This window comes from Maylandia zebra, linkage group LG7 (assembly GCF_041146795.1).
Source record: "Maylandia zebra isolate NMK-2024a linkage group LG7, Mzebra_GT3a, whole genome shotgun sequence".
Classification (NCBI taxonomy): Eukaryota; Metazoa; Chordata; class Actinopteri; order Cichliformes; family Cichlidae; genus Maylandia; species Maylandia zebra.
The window spans coordinates 6,687,119-6,714,856 of record NC_135173.1 but is presented as its reverse complement, the minus strand read 5'-3'; the positions used below and the strand labels follow the sequence as shown (position 1 = coordinate 6,714,856).

The 27,738-nt window shown below is 39.4% G+C and overlaps 1 protein-coding gene and 1 long non-coding RNA gene across 2 annotated transcripts in view; one reads left to right on the top strand and one right to left on the bottom strand.

Annotated features, from left to right (window-relative positions):
* lrrc4ca (leucine rich repeat containing 4C, genome duplicate a) overlaps positions 1–27,738 on the bottom strand; it is a 158,356-nt gene that overhangs the window by 96,519 nt on the left and 34,099 nt on the right. The gene's annotated exons all lie outside the window — the stretch shown is intronic.
* Positions 15,597–20,310, top strand: LOC143419325 (uncharacterized). The gene is made up of 4 exons (XR_013099279.1): positions 15,597–15,854; positions 17,880–17,970; positions 19,158–19,192; positions 20,213–20,310. It is a non-coding gene; the product is annotated as an uncharacterized LOC143419325 (long non-coding RNA).

The window sequence follows — 27,738 nt, the reverse complement described above, 5'->3', positions numbered from 1 at the left end:
CCAGCTGCTGTCCTGTTCTGGTCAGTGACATTATTTCACCTGCAAAGCAAGCAGGCAGATGCAACAACAATAACAGATTTTTTTATATCAGTAACCTATTTTCATATTACATGAAGCATCATAAATTACTGAAATAAAACTGCAGTTCTTAGTGGTGCCGCAGGACTGAACAGAGTGGGCATTTCACTAATATTTGTGACTAAAAGTCGAGAAAAATATTCAACCCAAATACTGTTTTCTTTTTCACAACAGCAGTTAAAATGCCACTGTTATCGGTGAAGCTGGCCCATTTCTGACACACACAAACAGTGTGCAGCAATGAGGCCAAAGAAACTAACCCAGGTGGAGTGAGAAATAATTTTTTCTTGATTTTACAATGATGGCATCTCACCTCAGAGCTGTCCCAGAACATACTAATCTGATGCTCAAGCCACCTCCACTTGCTACTTTCACTGCAAAGAAACTCCTACTCTATCTAGCCTGAGCACCTCTTGAATAACCGAGTTCATCACCCTATATTTGAGGGTAAGCCCAGAAACCCTTCAGAGGAATCACTTCTGCCTCTTATCAGGGTTTGACACAACCAGCGGCCTGGGGCCATGAAATATGTTGGACAAGTAGATTGTCCAGCTGCTACTGTAACTGCTATCAAAAGCTGTGTGGTTAAAAGCCAATAAGAGTCCTTTATCAAACTACCTATTTAATAAGCTCAAACTTTATGAAAGATGGCTTTTCAGCTCTAAACCTCTGTACCTCTATGCCTCAGACTCTGAGAGTCTAATTTTATCCTGACTACTTTGCACCGAGCTTCTAACCACTCCAGTGGACAGGTTTCAGCCTTTGGCTGTGCCAACAATTAGTTGCAAAAATGAACAGAACACAATCCATGACGAAGGGCAGCCTAACATATAGACAGGGACCAAATACCCCATAATAACAGGCTTGATACTGAATACTCCCAAAAAGTACACCCTGAAAACAAATGTTGAATTCCTTCTCCATGTCGACAAAACACAAGTAAACTGGTAGACTTTCATGGACTTTAAATCTGGAGTTTAAATCAAGTAGTTCAACAGAATAATTGGATTAATTGTTTATGTGATGGAAAGAACTTTTCAACAATTCTCCACGTCAGATTCACAGATTTGTCAGTCTAAGTAGAAATGCCCAACTCTCCCAAGCCACCTCCAGATTCTCCCTGGTGATGACAAGGCATTCCCAAGCCAGTCGCAAAACCCTTGTGTGTATTTTGACCCTTTGAAATATGACCTAAATGTACCTATGACTTGTCCCTATAAGCATACTAACCTAATACCTGAACCACCTTATGTATCTATCTGTAATAGCATTAACTGTTTACATATTGCAGCCACTTTATACAGTGGCTTGCAAAAGTATTTGGCCCCCTTGAACTTTTGTCACATTACAGCCACAAACATGAATCAATTTTATTGGAATTCCACGTGAAAGACCAACACAAAGTGGTGTACACCTGAGAAGTGGAATGAAAATCATACATTATCCCAAACATTTTTTACAAATAAGTAACTGCAAAGTGGGGTGTGCGTAATTATTCAGCCCCCTTTGGTCTGAGTGCAGTCAGTTGTAGACACTGCCTGATGACTAAATAGAGTGCACCTGTGTGTAATCTAATGTCAGTACAAATACAGCTGCTCTGTGACAGCCTCAGAGATTGTCTAAGAGAATATTGGGAGCAACAACACCATGAAGTCCAAAGAACACACCAGACAGGTCAGGGATAAAGTTATTGAGAAATTTAAAGCAGGCTTAGGCTACAAAAAGATTTCCCAAGCCTTGAACATCCCACGGAGCACTGTTCAAGCGATCATTCAGAAATGGAAGGAGTATGGAACAACTGTAAACCTACCAAGACAAGGCCGTCCACCTAAACTCACAGGCCGAACAAGGAGAGCGCTGATCAGAAATGCAGCCAAGAGGCCCATGGTGACTCTGAACGAGCTGCAGAGATCTACAGCTCAGGTGGGGGAATCTGTCCATAGGACAACTATTAGTCGTGCACTGCACAAAGTTGACCTTTATGGAAGAGTGGCAAGAAGAAAGCCATTGTTAACAGAAAACCATAAGAATCCCTGTTTGCAGTTTGCCACAAGCCATGTGCAAACATGTGGAAGAAGTCTGTGAAGGTTCTCAGTCATCCAGGTCATCGTAGTCAAAGGAGCTTGCAAAGACAAGCGTCTGGACTTCTTTAAGTTGCTTGAAGACGTTTCACCTCTCATCCGAGAAGCTTCTTCAGTTCTAATGTCAAATGGTGGTGAGTCCCAGATTTAAACCTAGTGGGAGAATATCCCCCCACAGAGGGACAAAAGGACCCCCTGATGATTCTCTAATCGCCTAAACCAAGGTGTGAAAATGGGTGTGGGTCCCAATCAGCCACGGTTTCGGGTGAGCTCATTGTGAAACCTGGCCCCACCTTATCATGCGAATTCCTGAGGTCAGATGGCCCAGGATGTGAGTGGGCGTTAAGGCGTCTGGGGAGGGAACTCAAAACTGAATTATAGATGGCAGACAGTTGGTGTCGTAAACCACCGCCTCTGTTCAAAGATGGTCGCTCACAGTGGACATAGATGGCTTCTTTCACTCCTCTTTCAAACCATGTGTCCTCTCTGTCTAAAATGTGAACATTGGCATCCTCGAAAGAGGCTGGAAGAAGGTGCTCTGGTCAGATGAGACCAAAATGGAACTTTTTGGCCAAAATGCAAAACGCTATGTGTGGCAGAAAACTAACACTGCACATCACTCTGAACACACCATCCCCACTGTCAAATATGGTGGTGGCAGCATCATGCTCTGGGGGCGCTTCTCTTCAGCAGGGACAGCTGGTCAGAGTTGATGGGAAGATGGATGGAGCCAAATACAGGGCAATCTTGGAAGAAAACCTCTTGGAGTCTGTAAAAGACTTGAGACTGGGGCGGAGGTTCACCTTCCAGCAGGACAACGACCCTACACATAAAGCCAGGGTAACAATGGAATGGTTTAAAACAAAACATATCCATGTGTTAGAATGGCCCAGTCAAAGTCCAGATCTAAATCCAATCGAGAATCTGTGGCAAGATCTGAAAACTGCTGTTCACAAATGCTGTCCATCTAATCTGACTGAGCTGGAGCTGTTTTGCAAAGAAGAATGGGCAAAGATTTCAGTCTCTAGATGTGTAAAGCTGGTAGAGACAGACCCTAAAAGACTGGCAGCTGTAATTGCAGCAAAAGGTGGTTCTACAAAGTATTGACTCAGGGGGCTGAATAATTACACAAACCCCACTTTGCAGTTATTTATTTATAAAAAATGTTTGGAATCATGTATGATTTTCGTTCCACTTCTCACGTGTACACCACTTTGTATTGGTCTTTCACGTTTTTAAGTATTAGTAGTGGAAATATGTTTGACAGTGACGGCTCAGACAATGTGAAGATATTGCTTTGCAAATCAACCCCTATGGTCAGTGTCTAATATAAAAAAAAATAATGATAAACAGAATGTAAAGAAAGCCAAAAACATTGGCTCTTCCTGTACAAAATTGCTTTTGTAGCGTTGTGATAGTGTGTCAGACATGGTATCAGAACTTAAAGTATCAGATGTTGTTTTTCTAAACAAAGAGAGGCTTTCTCAGTGTTGACATGATCATACTGAAGGTTTTTATGGGAGTAGTGTATGGCACAGGATGCTAAACCTCTTTCTGGAAACTGGATCAATTACCCAGAAACCTGAAGCACAATCAGAACAAGAGTGATAACCCCATCAGAAGATTAACACAAGCTTTGTTCAATGGGACTCATATAATCAAGATTACTGTAAAAAGAAGGGTATCTAATAGTGATGTCAGAGAATGAATAGCAGTCTATAAACTATAGTACTTCTAGTGGAAACAAGGCCAGACACTTAAAGTGGGCGAAGACATATCTACATCTCAGAGTGAATGACTGAAAACACTGTTGCAACAGAAGGGTGACAAAAAGCAGGTTATACAACATTGCAGTTCACAGTGCAAGTATGGTTAAGTTGCAATAAATATAAATTTATTAAAGATTAGTCTATAAAAATCATGAGATGTGATGAACTTAGGACCCTGCACACTGCACTGGAGTATACAGGCCTCTATACAAATCTAACCAAACTCCAGATAGCCACATCTATTTTTTTTTCTTGCACTTTTTTTCTGCATTGAATCTGAAGTGAGGCTATGTGTTCTTACTCGAGAGAACCAAGAGAACCAGTGAAGCAACCAAATCGAGACTGCCCCAAGAAATGCCAAACTCTAGCGATGTGAGGGCTGTCACATTTATACAGCCGTATTTCGCACATGACTATGAAAGGCGGAAGAGGAAGTAGTTCCTTCCAGTTGTAGACAATCCAAATGAAATAGTTTCTTTCCATCGTGTTCCTGTTAATGATAAACTACAAATTTACCCTAAATTACTAAAATATCGATATTTTAATGTGAGAATCGATTCTAGAACATAAATGACTGGTATCGGAGGAATCGATATTTCAGTATCAATCCGCACATCACTACCAAACTCAACATACACAAATGTGGCACGGGACACAAAAGTCCCATGTGGCGTTTGTGTCTGAGAACTTAAGACTGAAGAATCTTAATTTCACAAAACCAAAGGTAACACCTTTGTGTAGGTGAGCACTGAAAATGTTCATGAGCTGTTCTTTTGCATTTAGAGTGAATTTATTTTTAACACGTCATGTAAAAATGACACCTGAGGCTTTTACAAATGATTGATGTGTCATTTCAAAACTGGTACAGAAAGCAGACATGGTGGAGAAAGGATAAGTAAAATAATATATTACAGTAGCCAAGCATTAAATCATGTCTTTTATTATGGATACATTTAATGTTTCACAAAATTATATATTTTTCCTCCATTAGAATAATATGCTCTGCACATACAGAGTACAACATGAGCGCAGGAAGCTGAATATATTGAGGTAGGATTGACTAAAATCACACAGACACTGGTAAAATACTATGGGTGGGTGGAATGCTTCTCACGTATGCCCCAAATTCAGCTCTGTAAAAGGACAGAATAGGACCTTGAGGAACAACCGAAAACACACATTAATAATTCTTTAATAAATGTACTATAATGGAATAGGTGTGCTGTTATGTATATTTCTCATGTACTTTAAACACAAAGTTTCTAACCCAGTTAAATAATAAGCTAAAGTCATTAATGTCATCTTCAAAACCAATGCCAAAAAAACCAGTTTATGTAATACCACTAATTATATGTTATCCTTTTGTAATGTATTTGTGTACAGATGCAAATACATTTCTGTACATTAATTTACTACATTTTATTATAGGTTATAAGCATCTTAGCCAATTCAGCCTAGGACTTAAGGCCAAAATTACGCTCTTGATTTAAACAGACCTTGGAACTGCAGTGCAGCCTCGACTACAGGATCAGTGTCACAAAGGACCAATTGATCTATCTTCTAATTATTACCTTAAGATGTTCTGTGTGCAGCATCATACTAGCATCCAATCAAATCCAATTAACACTGGTGGCCCCCTCCAGAAAACTGCATTATAGAGGGATTACACAGCTATCTGTGCTGGTCTGATTAATGGCTGCAGTAATTAATGCTGAAGGGGTCTGTCCGAGTGCCTCAGTGTAGAGGAGCATACAGCAGTGAGCCAGCTGCAATGAAACGAGCTTACACTCACACACATGCATACACCAAACACCTGGATGCTCTCATGCATGCATATGTTGCACACAATGAGGCGTTATTTGTAGATTTTTGTGCCTTGATAGATACAGAAATGGGCATGAACTTAAGCAGAGAACCCAGTCCCATACATGCCCACATTTATAAAGCCTTTTTCTACTGTCACTGACCACTCAAAACAGTTTAGATTACTGAGAGTAGAAGGCACGTTTTCACCATGTATTCATACATCATCTAAACCACACACACGCACACATACATACATATAGAACAACTGTAATTAGAATTGGAAAATAAGAGAGAAAGGTGTTTGAGATTGCACAAGATTGTAATAAAGCTCATAACTCATTTTTATTTCCCCAGATTTATCCACATTCAGGCATTTAAGTGCTTAATGTACTCAGTGTCCTTTCATTCAGAATACACACAGAGAGAGGGAAAGAACACACAAAGGAGTTTAACAGATGTAGAATGACAGCTACAGAACTGAGCTAAATGGAGTTACAGAACTCTCCTCGGTTCAAATCAGCAGCATGCTTTCTGACATTCTGTTTTATAAGATGCTTAAAGTGTGCATGTCATCAACAAAGTGCAAGTTTAAGAAATATCACATCTAACTGGTAGATCTAGCCCATCCAGACCATTTTTTAAATGAGAATGCATTTTTGTAAGTAACCTTTTTTTTTTACCCCTAACAAAATTGTTTTATTGTAACATTTATAAAATTCAGAAAAAAAGGGGAAAATCTGGCAGTTGAAACTTAGCAAAGAGACATGCTGTTATGTATAATTCAAGTATACAAATAATTCATAAAGCAATCTACTCACAGCATATGATTCCACAGATAACAATTTTCAGCATCTTCAGCCCTGAATTATCACAGATGGTTGAAAGCCTTAAATCTGATCTTCAGGATGTGACATGCAAATTTAAAGGCTCTTCCTTTGCTTCACACAGTGTGCATCTATCAGTCTATTTCAACATCAAATGTTCTTTATCATGCAATGCTATCTCATATTTCAAAGACTGTGGCTGATATGGCATGTCTCCAGCCCGATAAGAGCACAAACACCTGCTTTTTCTGTAGCTGCTTCGAGAGCCCTTTATATTTGGCTTGGATTGCTCTACTCTCTGTTTTTCACCTCAATCTTGCCCTTTTTTTCCCTTATACTGATGCAAAATAGCATATACAAACTGCAGAACAAACTGTGCATGTATGTTAGCTACTGGTTTGCTTTACCTTGTAGGTTAAGCATTGCAACAGAGAAATTCACAATTCCTGAGGGAAAAATACTCAATTATCAGTATTCTCTGAAAAACTATTTAAAGGTATAGTCAAATTACTCTTATGAATGATGCATGGAGGAATTCCCTAAACAAGTGATAACCAGTAGGCAAATTTCACTGGAAATAAGTGAAATGGTTAGTATTATTTTAAAATTTCACACACACACAAAAAGCATCTACAGTGGGGCAAAAAAGTATTTAGTCAGCCACCGATTGTGCAAGTTCCCCCACTTAAAATGATGACAGAGGTCAGTAATTTGCACCAGAGGTACACTTCAACTGTGAGAGACAGAATGTGAAAAAAAAATCCATGAATCCACATGGTAGGATTTGTAAAGAATTTATTCGTAAATTAGGGTGGAAAATAAGTATTTGGTCACCTCAAACAAGGAAAATCTCTGGCTCTCACAGACCTGTAACATCTTCTGTAAGAAGCTTTTCTGTCCCCCACTCGTTACCTGTATGAATGGCACCTGTTTGAACTCATCATCTGTATAAAAGACACCTGTCCGCAGCCTCAAACAGTCAGACTCCAAACTCCGCCATGGCCAAGACCAAAGAGCTTTCGAAGGACACCAGGAAAAGTATTGTAGACCTGCACCAGACTGGGAAGAGTGAATCTACAATAGGCAAGCAGCTTGGTGTGAAAAAATCAACTGTGGGAGCAATCATCAGAAAATGGAAGACATACAAGACCACTGATAATCTCCCTCGATCTGGGGCTCCACGCAAGATCTCATCCCGTGGGGTCAAAATGATCATGAGAACGGTGAGCAAAGATCCCAGAACCACACGGGGGGACCTGGTGAATGACCTGCAGAGAGCTGGGACCAAAGTAACAAAGGTCACCATCAGTAACACACTACAACGGCAGGGAATCAAATCCCGCAGTGCCAGACGTGTTCTGCTGCTGAAGCCAGTGCATGTCCAGGCCCGTCTGAAGTTTGCCAGAGAGCACATGGATGATACAGCAGAGGATTGGGAGAATGTCATGTGGTCAGATGAAACCAAAGTAGAACTTTTTGGTATAAACTCAACTCGTCGTGTTTGGAGGAAGAAGAATACTGAGTTGCATCCCAAGAACACCATACCTACTGTGAAGCATGGGGGTGGAAACATCATGCTATGGGGCTGTTTTTTTGCCAAGGGGACAGGACGACTGATCCGTGTTAAGGACAGAATGAATGGGGCCATGTATCGTGAGATTTCGAGCCAAAACCTCCTTCCATCAGTGAGAACTTTGAAGATGAAACGAGGCTGGGTCTTCCAACATGACAATGATCCACAACACACCGCCCGGGCAACAAAGGAGTGGCTCCGTAAGAAGCCTTTGAAAGTCCTGGAGTGGCCTAGCCAGTTTCCAGACCTCAACCCCATAGAAAATCTGTGGCGGGAGTTGAAAGTCCGTGTTTCTCGGCGACAGCCCCAAAACATCACTGCTCTCGAGAAGATCTGCATGGAGGAATGGGCCAAAATACCAGCTACTGTGTGTGCAAACCTGGTAAAGACCTATAGTAAACGTTTGACCTCTGTTATTGCCAACAAAGGTTATGTTACAAAGTATTGAGTTGTATTTCTGTTATTGACCAAATACTTATTTTCCACCCTGATTTACGAATAAATTCTTTACAAATCCTACCATGTGGATTCATGGATTTTTTTTTCACATTCTGTCTCTCACAGTTGAAGTGTACCTCTGGTGCAATTTACTGACCTCTGTCATCATTTTAAGTGGGGGAACTTGCACAATCGGTGGCTGACTAAATACTTTTTTGCCCCACTGTACATACAGGCTTTGGAAATGAAATGCCAAGTCCCTTTAAAAAGCTCTAAAAAATGTGTACATGTGTTAGGACCCGGCTCAAAAGCCGCAACATACAAACGGAGATGAATAACAGGGTGTGGGTGAGAAGAGGTTTCATCTTAAAATGGAAAACCAGGTTGGCTAAAATGGTTGATGCCACCAAGTCAAAGACAAGTGAGCTCCCTGGGAAGCTTGCCTCAGGTATGCTTTTATCCACACCTGACTAGGTGTGGCCAATTAGCACCAGCTAAACACACTGAGCAGATTAGAGGCTGCAGAGGGACGTAACAATGTGTAATGTAAAACTGTTCAAAAATAGTTCCTGGGTGCTGTACAGTTTGTGGATTGAACATATATTAGCTCTAGTAACAATACACGTCCCCTAAACATACTATACAAAATACACTGTACACATGGAGGATCAAGTCATCATGACACATTTCTAAAGGTTATGCACAACTGAAATGCAATGGACTGCATGTTGATCATTTAAATAACTGTCGGTCAGCCAGGAAACTATCAGCAAAACAATTAAAGTTATTAACATACCTGGCTTGTAAGAGTAGCCTTTTGTTTCAGGTATTACTTTGCTGTCATTATTAAGGATGTCCAATCTTCATAGGAAAAACCAAGTACAAGTGTCCTTGCAATATTTCTTATAATGGTGAATCCTGCTGTATAAAACGCTAAGACTCTAGTCACACAGGCTTAGGGACTTGTTGGTGAAAACTACTTGCTATGGTAAAATGTAAATTCCCCAAATGGTTGGCGAGTGGTTGCTGGAAATCGCTGTGAAATCAACTGCTAAATCCCCAGACATGCAGGACTAAAGACTCCCCCTCCCTCCTCCTCCCCCCCTTCCTTTCAAGGAACCATAGATCTCAATTAAAAGCTGGGGCTTTTGAAACATGTTTACTGAAGTGCAGCAAGGCACGACTTTTAATATGAAAGCAAATATGTCCAGATTTGGTCACAATTTTTCAACTTTGATTACCACTTGGTGAGTATTTGGCTAGTGTTTGCAGACAAGTCAGCATCTTCCATGCAACATAAAGACAACCACAGCAATCTGTTAGAGCCCAAAGCAAGCACAAGAAGGCTTTTTTCTTGCTACATTTTTTTCAACTAGCAACAACCAGCAACAACCAGCAATAGACATTTTCCCTTAGTGACCAGAGGTTACCAGGCAGTTTCTACGACTGTGTGATTGATGCCTAACTTGAATTTTCCTTGATGTCTACTATATATTAAGAATTCCATGTATGCATTCGTGTTACTGTGAAGCATACATTGCATGACAGTAGCATTAATATTCTTCCAAGCAGATCCCCACCCATGCATATATAATTCTGCTCAATAACACAGTCTCACACGTGTACAAACACATACAATATGTACAAACATTTTTTATTACTATGTGTGTAGGCTTAATGATGAGACAGCACAAGCAGAAAGGGAATCCTTTCAATTTGACACGTTTTATTATTCCTGAATTATGCAACCATTGCTAAATGTCATGTAAATGCTTCAATGAATTTCAATTTACAATCAAGCCACTAAGCCCCAAATTGTATTTTCAGCTGATAAAGTGAAAATTGAAGAGTGAAAAAAGTGTTTGGGTAGAGACACTGCACAGGACACTTCCCTGACAGTAGTATTATCCACCATGAATGCAGAAAGTCTCTAGCAGTAAGGGGAAAAAAGTAATTTGTCAGCTCTATCAAGACTCAGGGAGTAATTAATGTAGAAACAGCAGTGTTGTGGTTACCCTTGCTGAACAAGTACAAGATAGGAAGTGCTCATGTCTGTGTTCAGGATACAAAATCTGTATCTGTTGGTACCTGACGGCCTGATAAGTTATCATAATTCTATATGCTTATGAAACTTATACATAGTAGTATGTAAATTAAACTGACAGTTGCTCAGACTTCAATCTAATTTTTCCAATGCACTTAGCCAAAGACAGACAGAGAGGGAGCAAGCATTCTAATGCAATCCTGTTTTTTTTTTTTTTCCACAAGGTAATCACACATATTCACTTTAACTTAATAACATGACGTTATGAAGTTATCAGTGTTATCAAGTTACTGAATCTAGAATGGCATCCTCCAGCCTAAACAGTTATATTGGCTGCTAGGGCTATGCAATTTTATTCATAATGATAATTATGATTATTTGTTACAATTATTGAATTTATTGAAAGAAATATTTTTATTCCTCTGCCATTTAAACATAACATTGCTTTCATATCTTCACTGTACAAAGCTTTGCATCAAAATAAAATGCATCATCCTCATTTATCTAAATTCAGTGCAATTCTTATAAGAAAAAATATCAAAACCTAATACAAAATTAAATTATCATTATTATTAAAGATCATGTAGTTCATTAGCCTATAAATGAACCTTTAACCCTCTCAGGCTCAAATTAAACTTTGTGTTGCTAATGCACAACCAAGTCCTGCAGTGGTACTTCTGAGTAAAAAAAACTCATAAAATATGTATGTGGGGTAATCAAGTTGTTAGTTTTTAACTGTTGCAAATCGGCAACGCCTGCCTTGAGAGGGTTAATGTTAACTGTAACAAATAATGTTCAGTTTTTCACTCTGCTTATTGTACCTTAGGTGAATGAAACTCACCTCAGGTATAGCAAAGTACTTGACAGTTGTGAGATGCATCTTTTTTCCACTTGCTATGTTTTGTATAATGGTATTTTGGAAACTTTAGAAAAATTGTCGTATGACGCAATAACCTTTTGTTCAGTATGTGGATCATCACGTACGTGAAACATTTCTTTCCAACAATGTCTGCATACATCTTTGGCCAAATGCCACATGAGATTGCATTGATGATTTCAATGCATCCTTGTAAGCTTGATTGACACACTGATGCTCTGTACAGGCTTGCAAACATTGTATTGTTTTTCTTGGACTCCATAAATTAATTAAACTACACTTTTTAGTGTATTTTCAGGTTGTTTTGCTTTGTGGAGCAGACGCACATGATTTCTTCTTTGTTAACATCAACTATCTGTCTTTTAACTTGTTAAAGAGTTATTCATCCAGAATTGTCCACAAAACCTTAACCTGTGTGCTGCACACAGGTTAAGGTTATTGGTAACTATCCCTATCATTTGCCATTATATTAAGGTCAAATGATGTGTCTGGAGATGCTACTACCTATCACAATATTAATAGAAATTTTATGTACATTCAAGATAAAAAAGATTTGGTAGCTAAACTAGGTAGCTTTCATAGGTAAAAAAAAAAAAAAAAAAAAAAAGGCCTGGAGAAAAATCCCTTCAAATGAATCAACAAAAATTTCCTTCTAAAGATGAGGTTACTTAATTTTATAAATGTCATGTTAAATGATTCTTGTGAATAATTGATTCTGTATATGGTAATTCCATCCCTCAGTCTAATGACTCGAGCTAGATTAGAAATTTGAGACGTGTGTAACATATATTTGAACAGATTACAGACTGATTTTATCATAATTGAAGTTTGAAAAAAAAAAAGATTTGCTACTTGTTTTAGAGTCATTTAACTTTCCCAGAGCAAGAAATCTTCAAACATCAAAACATCAGTAAACATCAAGAAAAAATTTTGAGCATTACTTCAGACATGTAGATAATATATGTAGGACCTCTAAGACTGTTTGAAATGTGCCATAAAAAGTTCGGTTTTAAAGTTACTGCTAACTAGTTCTGTATGACATAGAGGACTAGTTCGTGTATGTCACTACTTCCTGCCTCTTTAATGCAGATTTGATCTCAGTGAAGTTTAGTGATGACACAACTGCAGTTTAAACCTTTAGAGAACCTTTTTTATCTAAAACAAAAAAGTAGATGCAGTATAGAATTCAACACCTATAAACATGTCAAACTACATCAAATAGGTAAGTTGCATATATGTATGCATATAGAGTTAGTTCACTGAGGGAAATTCAATTAAATGTGTTGAAGCACGTGTATAGTCAGAAGAAAAAAAAGAAAAATTGAAATGTGTGTAAAATATGTGCTACCTAGTTTGTAGAAGAAGAAGAAGAAGAAGGTGTTTCATTTACTACTGGGCACATGAATGCACCATTTCTTCCTTCAGGCATTGAATTTTCTCCAAATTATCATATTAATATAGCAGATGTTGAGATGGATTCCCATGTATATTGTATATTTGGCACTAGAGATGAGGGAGTTATTTAGACAAATCCAATATACTGCTCCACATAGAATATTGTGGCCACTACTGAGAGATTATTAAAAGGTTTTACTTTTTTTTTTGTAAAACTTTGATTACTTTTTGTGCAATTAAAACAAATGACCATTTCAACTCATTTATAGTACAGCTGAGTAAAATTACCAAAAGTAGAAAAAGCAATATAAGGTAAGATCAGAAGCCAAAAGTAATCAATTAAAAAATAAAGAATAGAGTAAGTTAACTGTGATTTAAATTGCATATTTTTAGTGCACAATTTCTAGAGGCATTGTGTATGTGATCATCCATCACTGATTCTCGCTGTGGAAATGCTGGTGGTGTGTGTCACAGATGTGGTGGGAGAGAGAAAGGAAACAAAAAAGGTTCTTTTTTTGTCAGAGGAAGCATGTGCTCTTCCCAAAATTAATTTCATCTCATATACAAGCGTAAATCTCGTCAGCCCCCATCTCTCTCTTGGCGGGAAAAGCCGTTCAGAAAGACAGCTGAGATAAATCAGTGTGTGGGGCCCTGATGTAGCCTGTGTGGGCTGGGACAGAGATGGAGCCACTGCAAGCAGCCTCTGACTTTAATGATGTGCAGTGAGCCAGTGGAGGCGTGTAAATCTGCAGCTGGCATCTCATTCTCTGTAGCCTCAATTCCTACCTAACCTCTGAGATATCTCTGTCAAAGTCACCCCTGTGCACCTGTATTAGGTTCATGTGTAACAATCTCTACACTAGGTTGAGAAGATACAGAAGATACAGTAGCAGGTTTCTCAGAAAGAAAATAACTACTACTCCTAAAACAAAATCAGCAACAAATGAGAATACTTTATTTAGGTAGACCTCTTTGCTAATAAAGAGGGAAATACTGGAGAAAAGAAAAAAGCAGATCATGTTTTCATCGTGTCAGTTTATGTTTTTGGCACCCCGTGACCCACATAAAATATAAAAAGCCAAATAATGGTTTGTAAGACAAATGCACACATCATTAAAATGTGCATTACTGCTTGAACAATACATGGAGCATGATGTCTCACATTTAATATGACAAACAACAATGCTGTGTGTGTTATCTCCTACAAACAGAACAGTTTTATATAACACCAACCAATGCAATACTCTACTTTAAGGAGTTGCTTTTCCTTATTATAATTTGAATAGAACTTGTAAGGATAAAGTTCAGTGACTGACTTTGAGTGAGAGACACAAATATGAAGCCATAACAAGGTGTTGAGGAACCAGGACACCCTGATGAGTGGGCTACTGGAACAAGACGGCATCGGTGGGCAAGAGATGAAAATAGGCCACTGTCGGAATGCTACTACACAAGTGGCCCCAGTCGATGGAGTTACATGAGTAGGATGAGGGACCTATGGAATCTTTGATACCCAGCATCTGCATTGACAGCGAAACAACTAGTAGCTCAGTGTTCCAACATTTGGAAGAAGGAACTGCTCTTATGCCTAGAGATTGAGGGGTACAACACAAATGCTCTTGTAAGGGGGAGTTAGGACGACAGGCCAATGAGACGATATCATCACCACCACCCGAGATTGGGTACCAAGCCCCAAGTGCGATGGAAGAAAGTTTGTTGAGTGCGAGTGGAACTGACCTGAGAGACAGGATCATGGCAAAGCTTGAAACCTGGATCCTCAATGGCCAGTTACCAAGGCTATGTGAAGTACCCTCAGAAGATATACTAGGTGATGTGAATGCACCACTACGGATACAATCTTCCACAACCATTACCAAGATTAACTAGCTGATCTACAGTACAGCAGCAGTGATCAGTGAGAAGCTTGGCTACAAGTTGAACAGCCACTAGGAGCAGTACCCTCCATGGACAAGGAGACTAGAGGCCACGATCACGGTAGCACGGTGGAAGGTAAGCCAACTATCGGAGCTGCAGAAAGGTGTGATGAAGAAGGTGCCTGAGAAATACAACAGGCTGTCCATACCTGAGGCCTAGAAAACTGCCAAGCAAAGACTCACGGCCTTGGCCAGCCGCTTGAAGAGGTACACCAGAGATAGAAGGCAGGAGTATAAGCCAACCGTTCTCCACAGAACAACCAAGGTGTACTCTCAGTGGCAGGGGAACAATATGAGAACAGCACCACCAAGGCTGAAGACAGAACAGTACTGGAAGAGCATATAGGAGAAGGACACAGCCCTTAACAGCAATGGTCAATGGCTAGTAGATCTAAGAACAGACCACAACAACCTCCCTGAACATGAATAATATATTCATAAATATGAAACAATAGAATTGGTGTATATAGACAGTGTTGGGGAGTAACGGAATACATGTACCGCCGTTACGTATTTAGAATACAAAATATGAGTAACTGTATTCCGTTACAGTTACCGTTTAAAAAGGTGGTATTCAGAATACAGTTACTTTGTTGAAATAAATGGATTACACTGCGGTACTTTCCTGTTTCATTTTGTCGCGGGTCAGGACTGTTTGGGTTTTGTTTGACAGCTACGTTCTTTTGTTCCAGGCGGCAGCGTTACGGTTGCCATGGTTACAGGGCGACGCTCTCTCTCTCTGCGACTGTGTGTTTCCTGGGTGAGAGAGGCCTTTTCGTTGTTGTTGTTGTTGTTGTGCTAAGCTAACAGGCAGAATGCTACAAGCATAGCTCTAAAGAATGTAGCATCATGTTCAGTGTAGTCCGTGCTGCTGGGAGAATGGACTGCCATACACGTTATGTGTCTGTGAGCGCTAGGAGGGAGAAAAAGGGGAGTGGAAAGGTACGAGCAGTCATCGAGCAAAAACGGGAGCTGGAAGCATGTAAATATAATAATAACCACTGCAGCCAAGAAGAGAGCCTGACGAGCCCAGTTGTAAGTAAGCTATTAAGACTCGACTGTACACTGTGTTCGTGTTTTCCTCCGAAAACAACAAGTTCCGTTGGAGCAGCCTTTCAACGCCTCTCTCTGTCTGTCGCAAGAAAAGTTGACCCACACAACAAAGTAGAGCTATTTTTCGGCTACCAGCCGACAGGGACCCTGCCGTATTATGCTGGGCTTACACTGTGCGATTTTTTCAGTCGCGCGATTCAGCTCCTGCTCAAACTGTACGATTGACTCGCAGGGGTTAGAAGTTCATAGGTCACGATGCAGGGTCTCACACTATACGGCCCGATGCTCTGATGCGACCTGAGTGCTCACACTGTGCGTCCATAAAAATGAAGGTTATAACAGAAATTCTGTCGCTCGCTCTCCCTCTCCGTCTTTCACTCACACAGACACACCACCACCATCAACTTTGCTAAATTGCTAATGAAAAACATTGGTCAGGCAGCTGTGATTGAGCAGCAGTGTCGATCCAACTATTTTCACGGTTGTTGTGGTCGTGATAATTTTGTGAGGCCACATCGAAAGGGCTCGGATGGTTCTACAGGTTGTGCCTCCCTCGCTTGTGTCCAGATCACACGCTGCACTGCCGTGCTACGCCGTCTTTTTCGCTGACATTTGTGTTTGCGCGTGCGCAGTGTGGCAAACTGCGGTGACACCCTCACGACCAAGCGATTGATGATCGGGAGCTGGTCGTGAGGTGTCAATCGCTTCTCGTTACCCCACGTATACTACACGATGCACGACGCACGATGAAGGCCAAAATCGGGCCGATCGCCAAAACGATCGCACGACTCAAAAATCGGCTCAAAATGGGCCAAAAATCGCACAGTGTGAGCCCAGCATTAGTCAGAGGTCCCTTTACTACAGTTCGGAGTCGCGGACCTTCAGTAATAGTAATAAATCACACAGCAATAGTACATTCACGTTGTTGTAAAAAGCATGATAATATTGTAGTGTGGAGCAGGGAAATTATTTTACTGCTATTGTTAAATAATCATCATTATTACCATTGCATTAATAATATAATCAGGGCTGTTCGGGGTTCTGCTTGTACAGTTATGTTTTGTGTATGTTGCCATGGTGACGGGTGACGCCCTCTCGCTGCGACGGTGTGTCCTTCCGGGGTCAGAGGGCGCCCTATGTGTGTTGTGGTTGCCACGCTGAGCAGTTAGCTAGTGGCAGTGTGTTCTTCTTCAAATGTTATAAACGGCTGTGCTCCCTGGCTAGCTCACGGGAAGCAAGACCAAACGATACCTCCGTCTCCTCCTTGTCTGAACTCGCCACAATATATTAAGTAATCCAAAGTATTCAGAATACGTTACTGTCATTGAGTAACGTAACGGAATAGGTTACAGAATACATTTTGGGGCATGTATTCTGTATTCTGTAATGGAATACATTTTAAAAGTAACCTTCCCAACACTGTATATAGATAAGTATTTACAACATATTTGGATCATTACACATTACTTATTACTTAACTTGAAAGCAATACAGTATGTTATTTAATTACTCAAAGCGAAAGAACTTTGCTACACTACATATTACATTACCTTTGTGTTAGGGGTCTTTATAAACTGAAATGTATTCGCATTATCAGCTAACAATATAAACCTTATGCTACAGTCCTGCATACCAACACAAATCTTTATCCTAATGCTATTCCTGACCTTGTACTTTCACACTCCTTAGGTTGTTTCTCTAGTCTTCTCACCAGTCTGTGCCTTTTCATTACAATGTGATTGCAGTTTATGTTGGGAATCTAACTGAATGGGGCTGGGCTGTTTTGATATATTTGGTGCTAAAGCTCAAACTGCTATTGGTTTAAACCCCTTAAGTAGTATTCTTCATGACCTCTATACTTGCTATATTTAAAGCTCCGAATGGATACTCCAAATAATAACATGCTGATTATTTTCCTTTTATATTTTTGTATCTTGAAAAAAATAGAAGAAAGTGCTATAAGGAATAGAACTGTTTATTTCAAAGTTTTGGGCCTTCTTTTAATAGGCAGTGTGGGGTAGGTTTTCAGTACCTGTCCTCCTGAGGGTACCTACAAAATGAGCTCAACTCTCCCTAGACTTCACCTGCAGACACATGGGTAAGAGCCACCCTCAGCTCCAGTGGATAAGCCTGCCTGTAATTGAATTTGCCTCACCACTGTACTTGAGGAAAACACTGTGATGTGTTTATCTTTTTTTTAGCATAACCCAGACACTTTGCCATGTACTGCATTTTTCAAGTAAGAAAATGATGCCATTTTTTATATATATATATACATGGGCTGACAGCATCTCAACGGCAAATACTTTCTTAAGCTGTATCATCAGACATTGTCTTGTTTATGGAATATGGAAAATTTTAAATAAAAAAGTAAAAACAATAATAAAAATAATAATGATAATAATAATAATGATGATAATAATAAAAAGTGTGCACTGTCTGAATCCCATAAGCTACTCCCCAATTCTAGACATTTAATAGTTTCCAATATTCAAAACGATCATTAGTACTCATTAGTGTCAATGACCACAGCTGGCAAAACTGCCATTTCTACATCTTGTATTTATATTTTTGGGGCACACAAACTGAAAGATGTAAGTCTCTTTACCTTATACGATTTAATTTAAAAATAGAGTTCACACTGCTATTAACAGAAAACCTTCATTTTTTTAAGTTTCAATTTTTATGTTTTTTTGATTCCCTTTTTTTTTTTTTTTTTTTACAGCAGAATGACCACAAGCCCTGTTTGTGGTCATTCTGCTGTACTTTGGGTAACATTGCATGAGCCGAAGCCAAAGCTTCTCAAATCTCACAAGACTGCAGACACGTGTGAAACCTTTATTTTTCACAACCATCTTTTTGCCTGTTATTTTGACATTGAATGCAGGTAAATAAAAAAGTTTACAAGGTTATTGCTTAATGCATTTCACACCTTTCTGAACTGCATGAGCCTTTGATGAGATAAAGATTACCAACACAGGTGTGGAACAAAATAAATTATAGTAGCTGCCTAATTCATTAAACAAATAATTGTATTCTTAGGCACAAATTCTTCAATTAACATTATCTCATAATAACTGTGTGTTAATATAAACCTTATATTGTGTTTTCTATAACATTCACTGCAAACAGGAATGTTTTTGGAAAAATGCAATATATGCACTCAGTGTCTCTCACGGTCAACTGGCATTACATGTGGCAAAGCGAGCGTTTGTGCAGTTTAATATTTCACAGAATGTATTTACACTCTCCTCCTTTTTCTGAATTTTCTCTTTTTTTTCTAAGACAGAGCCAGATAAAGAAGAAAACGCAGAAAACAGGTGAGAAACCCTTCATTCATATCAAAGAAAAGTGTGTCTAATCGTGCTGTTTTTAGGTTAGCTTTTAGATGAGCTTATCAGAATTCCCAGAGCGGGGTTGGCAAACATACCCGTAGTGCGATGTCAGTGTAAATAAAAGTCATTGCTGTGCAGTGTCTTACTGGGGTAGTGAGTGCCGTCTGTCTGTAAGAATCTCTTCAAGGCTATTGTACATGCAAGGGACAAGTTGGATGTTTTTGAAAATACAAACTGATGTGTGAAGGACATGGTGAGAGTGAGATGGCTGAGTTTTTAGACTTAGTTTTGGTGAAAAGTCATTTAAATTTTTTAATTTTTTTTTTTTTTATGCAGACATTTGTTTGTTTTACTGCTGAATAAAAAAAACAGTTATTAGCATGTCACTTTTGGCAAGAACCATTTCCTCTAAAGAAATACTATGAAGTTGTTTCTGTAAAAGCATTTGGAGGAAAGCTCACTTTGCCAAGTCCTTTGATACTTCTAATTAAATATCAGTATTTTAATTAAATTTTTGAATGTGTTCCCACTTTGCAATAAAATGTGAAAAGAAATCCCACAAAGCATGTATTCCTCTGAATGTAGGGTAATTTTTTCTGTACAGATTGCATTTTGGTCAAGACACTTTATTACCACTATCCCGCACACACATCAGGCTTAAAACCCACAACACAAGCACCGGAACTTTGATTTATGCAGTCATAAAAAAACACATTTAGAAAAACTGGGATAGAAATTTTATGTTAGCATTTAGCATTGCTATGCAAAATAATTATGCTAGTAAAATTGGTGTAGTTATCAAAACATTTTGGACTTAGAGGGTCTACATATCTGTAGGTATAATAATTATATAAGTGTTATATGTTATATATGTTGTTGGATGGAGAAAGGGACCAAATGATGCTATGATGACACATGTATTGGCAATCATATGTAGTGAGCAGTGGCTCATCTTAAACAGCTGATATGTTACAAATGTTCCAGTAACCATGAATATAATTACAGAAGAGCCAAGCAGACAGACGAGGAAGGAAAAGAAGGAACTAGAGAAGAGAGATCAATAATTACATCAGTATTTCTGTCTGAGACAGAGGAGGTGAGGAATCTACTAAATTAAACAAAAATGAATTTTATGAACTTCTTTAAAGAGTAGCTGTTCTAGCTGATTCACTTCAGTGAAACACAGTTTGGGGCATCAACTATAAAACTGGCTACTTTTGGTTGCTCTGTGGTCAAAAAGGGTTGCCACAGCAGTCAGCTCCACATGTTTGATTTTGGAGTTTTATATTGGATGCCCTTCCAGATGTCATGGAATCCATCCACTAGGAGCCCCACCCTGAAGACACAAGGCCTCATTCAGGCCCAGGCCAGAGCAGTCCCATAGGCCACCCTAATGGGGTACTTGAGGTTGGACACAACCTGCTGTGGTGAAGGGAGAGATTAGCATTAAAGTTAAGCCACTGATGTTGATCTGTGATCCTACTTTACTTTCAGCCATAAATTAGTGATAGAAACTGAAAGAATGAGAATACTGATACAGGCAGCTGAAATGAGGTTCTCTATAGAGTGTCTGTGCTCAGCCTGAAATATGGTGAGGAGTTTAGTCATTCAAGAAAGACTCTGAGTAGAACCGGTACTCTTTTGTAATGAAAGGAGCAACTTGGGGTGCTTCAGGCATCTGTTCCATTCAGGGCACTTCTTAGGTGAAGTGTTTTGGACATGTCCTACCTGGAGACAGATTGCCAGACAGACCCCGGGCATACTAGAGGCATCTCATCTCGTGGCTGGCTTGGGAACAACTCTGTGTATTGGTTGCATTAAATAAAACAACGAAACACACTAACAGTAGAAAACAAAATTCACAAACATTTAATTGATATTAAAATGTATCCAGATTAAGAATATTGATGGTGCAAACTTTGCAAATCATGAGCTGCTTTCATAAGCTATAAGTATCAATACTGGCACATGATATCTGTGATCCCTGTATTTACCCAGTGGTTTACCTGAAGATGCTGAATTAAAATGAGCAAACAGGCTATAGCAGATTCTAGAATTATTTCTTTTTATACATTTTTGTTTTTAATGTATCATATCCCCGCAAAGTTGCGGGGATATGATATGCCACCCAAACGTATATTTAATTTTGAAATACTATTTATTGAATACTAGTTTTGACTGGGGCAGGTGATTTTGCCTGTTTTCACCATTCCTGGTTATCAAATTATTGTATTAAAAGCTATAGGTAATAAATATCTTTCCTACCTAGAATAGTATGGATGCATCTAACATAGCTGAAGTAAACATTTGGCCTTTTTGAAAAGCAATTTCCTTATTCCTGTATGAATTAAAAGTTCACTTAACAGGAGCAAGAAATGAGGAAGAAAAGAAAACATTTAACAGTTTACAGAGTAATGGAGGGAAAGTACCTTTGAGCTTCTTGCAGGGTGCAGGGATGTTGATGATTGGTTATCTTTGTGGTTCACTTCATTCAAAATTGTTTGAGGTCAGTGGCAGGACATTATTTCCTCCCATCTTAAATAACATCTCTCTAAAAATAATCAGTGACGGTACAAAAGGTTCATAATGATCTTGCACGATACTTGAAATGCTCTGATTACAATCTTAAACAATGCACTGATCTTATGGTGCAGTTGTAGTTAAGTGACATATTTACATTCATCATTTATTGGAGTTTGTTGCTGCAACAACAATCAAAATGCTCCTTCAAAGAAAAGGATCATGCTGAATCTAATCCACATACAGAACATGTATGCACAGAACAACTCCATAAATCAGCTGGATTTTAACATTTTAAAAATTGTAGAAACAGTTTAAAAATTCATAATTTCTTTAAGTAAATTTGGCTGAATTGATGCACAATTCAAAAAATACTTCTGTAATGTAGTTCAGATCATGTTGTGTTATATATTGTAGATTTTTTAAAAGTAACATCTTCATCCACTAGATTTGTTTAAAGTCCAACATGTGTTATAAGCTGAATTATTCAAATACTGCATGCCATCGAATTCCATTTAACCTTAAGAGCATAACACCATAAAATATGTGAGTCTGCTTGAATTGTGCAGTCAAATTTAATCCGATGCAGTGCACACAAATTTAGATAGTAAATGTAAATGTTTTTTTTGTGTGAATTATGTTAATATACATAATTTACAACAAGCAGGCAACAAAGCACTTCTACCACTTAAAGGAACACATTGAAAACCAGCATGTTAGTACTATAGTAAATATTTAAATGAGAGCGTTACTGGTTCCACTTGGAAATATCATCTTTTCCCTTTGTAGGTGTTTCCTTGCTGGTATATATCCAAAGTAACACATCAGTGTCCTCATGTTGCTTCCTTTTCTATCTGACCTAAAACTCAGAAGGCACCATGACTCAAACAGAAACCTTGGAGATTGTTTTTCTTTCATGGGTGGACAGAAAAGCTTGAATGGCAACATCTAACCTTAACAGACGCAGAGACAAAAACCTTGCTACAAAAAATGATGATTATTGGAGAGTATTTGTGAAATATCTGACACTGAGAACATTAAATCAGTAAATGTTATTTATCAAGCATCAAAACTTTACCTCACAGACATCTCCTTTACAAGGGAGAACATCAGCTGAATTACTTAAATTGTAATTTAAAGTTAAGTAAATAAGTAAAATATAAAAGTTATAGGAGGTGATAATGAAAATAGACAAAGAAAAAAAGAGTAAGAAAAGCTCAAAAGTCCAATGCTGAAAGATGTCTCAATTCTTAAAATGCATGTGGAGTAGAAAAGACATTTGCCAGAAGTGTTATAATCGAGGACGCATCCTTGTATGATAGGTGTATCATTTGCTGACTTGTTTCTTTCATAATGCGTAAAAGTGTTCCTCTATGTCATTAAGTTATTTTAGTTATTTATTGTAAATCATGGACAAGGAAGAAAAACATGCACTTGTCTAAAATATTAAAGTTGTCATGAACGCTGCTACGCTATTATAGTGTCTATCATGGGGATGCTATGGGTAGCTTTGAATTTGTCAGTAAAATCATACAGTAAGAATTTATTTTATTTGTAAAGACAAATAAAACATATCAACTGTAGTCCACAAATATAATTTGCTCCACTGTTCATCCTTTTACTTTGTAAGAATTGCAAAATATGTATGTATTGTATGCATGTTCCACATCAGAAGAGGTGCCTTAGTCATTGAGGGTTAGCAGGAGGGACTATGCGCTTACCTGCTGCTCCTTGGCAGGTAGCTCCATGCCCTCCTGGGTTTTAATTGCACCTTAGAACACATATGCATCAACACTACAATGAGCGGGTGGAGGGAGGTTTGGAGTCTTCTCCCACCCCCATTCTCTGCGGCCTGCTGGAGCGGGAGGGCTAGTAGGAGGAGTTGGCCGTCCGACTGCGGTCTGGGGTGTGGGGCCTCCCTGCTGCTGCGGAGTCGGGGTGGTCTGCCTCTCCCCACCGCAGGGAAAAGGGTAACACCACCTGGGTCTGGGTGCAATTCCCCCCTCCAGGGGCAAGGGTACCTAGACCCGGTTTGTAGAGTACGCTTGGGGAGTGTGATTGTGTGTACAGCGTCTCTTTATGTCTGTCTCCACGTTGGTTAAGTGTGGAGTGAGTGCATATGAGAGCATGAGGGTGGGAATGGATGTTTGTGTCTGTGTGTGCCTGTATGTCTGTGTCTATATGTCAGGTTGGGTATCAGACGCCACCTCTCTGGGGACACCTCAGGCCCTCCAAGGTTTGGAGGCCTATCTCCACCCACCACCACTTCCCCTGCCGGTGGCGGACTCCCTCAGGTGTCGGTGTGTTGGTGGTTCTTTGTGTCTGGGGGTGGGCGTCCGGGTGCACACCGGCTCACTCCTTGGCGGCCGCTTGTCGGGGCCTGGGGCCTGGGGCTCGCTCGGGCCCCTTTGGAGGTGGGGTGCCCCCGGCCTCTCGGCCTAGGGCTCGGTCACTCAGGCGCAGCTGGGGGCCGGCGGAGCTCACGGGCGCGTCACTGCAACTCCCCCTGACTTCTGCTCCGCGGCTGCTGGGCGAGCCCTCATCTGGGACTCTCCTCAGCTCTTACTGGGACAGTGGCGCGGCTGCCCCTCTGTTGGTCTTCCATGGTCTCTTGTGTTCTGGGGGCCTCTGGATGTCTGGAGTCTTGATCTCCTCCATACCCGCTTCACACCCTGGAGGACGGGGCTGTGGCCCCCCCACACTCCCTAGCAGATCATTACATGGAGAAACCTTTGGAATGCAAGCATGCTGATCCACACAGGTATGCACACATGGGTATTCACAGACGCGGACTAAAGCTTTCTTGGCTGCTGCCTCAAAGCACACTGTGCGCTGTCTATCTTGCGTGCTGCACAATATCGTTTATTACTTAGTAAATACTGATATCTATGACTAGCTAGTTTATTGTGATGGTGCTTTGTTTTCTCTATTATTATGTTGCTCTTTGTTGTTTGCTGTCTCCTCTGTTTGTTTTTGTTTGTTTGTTTTTGTTTTTTTTTTTTTTTCTCCATACAGGTGACCCAGGAGGTTTTTTTTCTTCTCTCTCTTCCCCCCCCTTCTCACCGTCTCTTCTCCCCTTTGGTTTTCTTTCTTTCTCTCCCCCTCTCTCTCTCATTCATTCCCCCTGTCCTATTTATTAAAAAAAAAAAAAAAAAAAAAAAAAAAAAAAATGACAAAGGATGAACTGAAGCTCTGCCATCACGTAATGTCGCATACTGCTGTTTCTGATGTCATTTAGAAAAAAAAAAAAAAAAAAAAAAAAAAAAAAAAAAAAAAAAAAAAGAAGAGGTGCCTTAAAAATCATACACCTTGTGGATTTGTCCCTAGGCTGATTGCAGTTTCTATCAAAGGTTGTGAGGGCTTTATTTATATATACACAACTATATTTGGCCTTTAAATTTTACATATATCATGAAGTGTATAAATAGGATGCTGCTTTAGGCGAATCCTGTGTGTGTGTGTGTTTGTATTTTTGTGTGTGGTGTATAATCATTTGCAAGTTTTTATTTGGCATTTTGTGGTCTTGAATGCAAAGTTCTGAGGACTAGGGTCAGGTTTATGGTGTCATTAGTGATATAACAAGTGAAAAACAAACAAACAAAAAAACCCCACATTGTTATACGGACAAAATACATTTTCAATTTGATTTTTTTCCACCACAGCCCGATATATTCTCAAACATAAGTGTCTGACTACCTCTTCTCGAAAGGGAAGCCTTGTTCTCTTTCTTATCGCGTCATTTCTCTCTTTTTGATGTTGAAAATGAGATAGAAGTGCTGCTGCAAGGGAACACATTCATGGAGCTGTGCTTTTAATACCATGTCTCATATCAATTCCAACAACTACAGCGTTTTTAAAGAATCTATATATTTGGTCAAAAGAATGAGACTGAGCTTATATACTAAAAAGTACAATATCCACTTGTAGTATCAACAGAACGGCAACTCTTTGGTACACATATAAAGCACATCTCCAAACATTATTCAGTTTGTTAAAATGTTCAGCTTCAGTTTATGTAATAAAAAAAAAAAAACATTTAGCTCTCTAGAAAAAGATATTTCTGTGAGATCTGTGTCTCTAATCTTAGGAAAGCTCCCATTTTTATCTAAGTGTAAGCAACATATGGGTGTTTAGGAGCAATGGTGCTGAGCAGAACTGTATCAGGGGAATTGACTGCAGCCTTGAGGGAAAAGCTTTTTTCACTGCCCTGCACATTTTTATACATGTTGGTTTACCCTTGCTGACCACCAAAAGACACCACTCAGTGTAGAGTGTACTGCGGCTTTCTAGCATATGGAAGAATATCTAGTGTATTCCACCATATGAAAGCAAGATTAAACAATTTAAAAAGCCACTAATTACACATGGCTAAAAATCTAAAATAAAAATTCTCTGATCTTTAATATTATTCCTGCCCCCCCTCTGTGTTGTTCATATTCAAACTTTCAACCATCAGTCTTTGCAAGACAGCAATGAGCATGCACCAATGTACAGCTCACTTAATGCTATGCTTTCTTGGCTACTCCAAATAGCAGAGGGGAAATATAGTCTGCCACTCACTGCTTCCATCAAAAGCCATTTGTCAAAGTTTTTTAGTGCACCTCAGTACACAAAGCTGAGAGGTCTAACCTGGTGCCCCCATACCAACTGTGCGCATACTGCATCAAGTGGAAAATGGGCCTGAAATGTGCAGTGATGTGACAGACACTGTTAATATGTGTGTGGGAAAATTGGCCTTTCCTACACTGAATGTTGAAAGCATGTCAATGTTGCTGAATTTTAATGTTGCTTTAAAACAAAAAAACAATGTCAAAGACAAGAAAAGCAAATCATAAGAATGGATTTGTGACTTTCTGTTGATCTTGTATGATATACATATATTTAATCCAAAACATGCCATGGTTCATATGTTAAAATAAAATGTGTTGGTTACGAGTCTCTCACGTTACTGTTGATTCTCCACATTTTCCATCCAAAAAGAAAAACTAGAGAAGAGCCAAACACATTGGTGTAGTATGATAAATATGGATGGATCAGCATACCAATGCAAGCTAAACAAAGTGGGCTCAACCATCAAAGTGTTAGCCCTCCAACAATACGCAGGCCTAGCACTGAGGACCACCCCAAGAGGACCACCAGGAAATCACCCAACCCCAGGGGGAGCCAGGGCACCAGAAAGAACCAGAAAGTCCAGACTCGAGCAGACCGGACCAAGCACCCCCATGGGCAAGACAGTGGTGTTCAACCATACAGCCCCCATCAGAACATAAGGGTCCCCCAAATTAAAAAAAAAGAATCCTATTGACTTGTGCTGGGACCCTTGTGTGATCAGTGATAAGTAACTGCCTCAAAAAAAAAAATAAAAATCCTGACCGAGATCTTGAAGTTGTAATGCAAAATAGAATATCAATTTCTATCTATAATATCAGTGACAATAATGTAGATTGCAACCAAATCGATAATAATCACATGCTTAGAAAGGACAATAAGGAATATACATCGTCAAATTTGATGACAGGCGAAATCAGGATTCTACAGTTCTATCTAATGAGTTCGGAGACCCCATTTCAATATTGTGTGTCATCCTTTTCTGTCAAGACTGGAGGTCATGCTTAAGGAGATTCAACCGACGGTAAGTGTTTATTTTTCCAATTGATAAGTATTATTTTCTTGGCAATGGCTAAAGTGGTGAGTGTGGGTTTAGCATGTTTGGTTGGAAAACTAATTGAGGTTTTGTCACAGGGTAAGCACAAATGAGGAGATAATGGGATTCTGCAGACCAAGATGGAGGAAAGCTTGAGTGATTGCAAGCCAAAAACAGGGGAACAGTGTCATAGTGCATGGGAACATGTGTCTGTTTTTGTTTTGAGTACACTGAGTGCCAATATCAGAAACAGAAAAGCCAATTTTATTCAACCTGTGTTGTGTGATATAATTTCTGTACAAGATAAATCAATACATATTATGATTAATAGTATCTATTGCTGTAGCTAATGGACAGAAACACATTT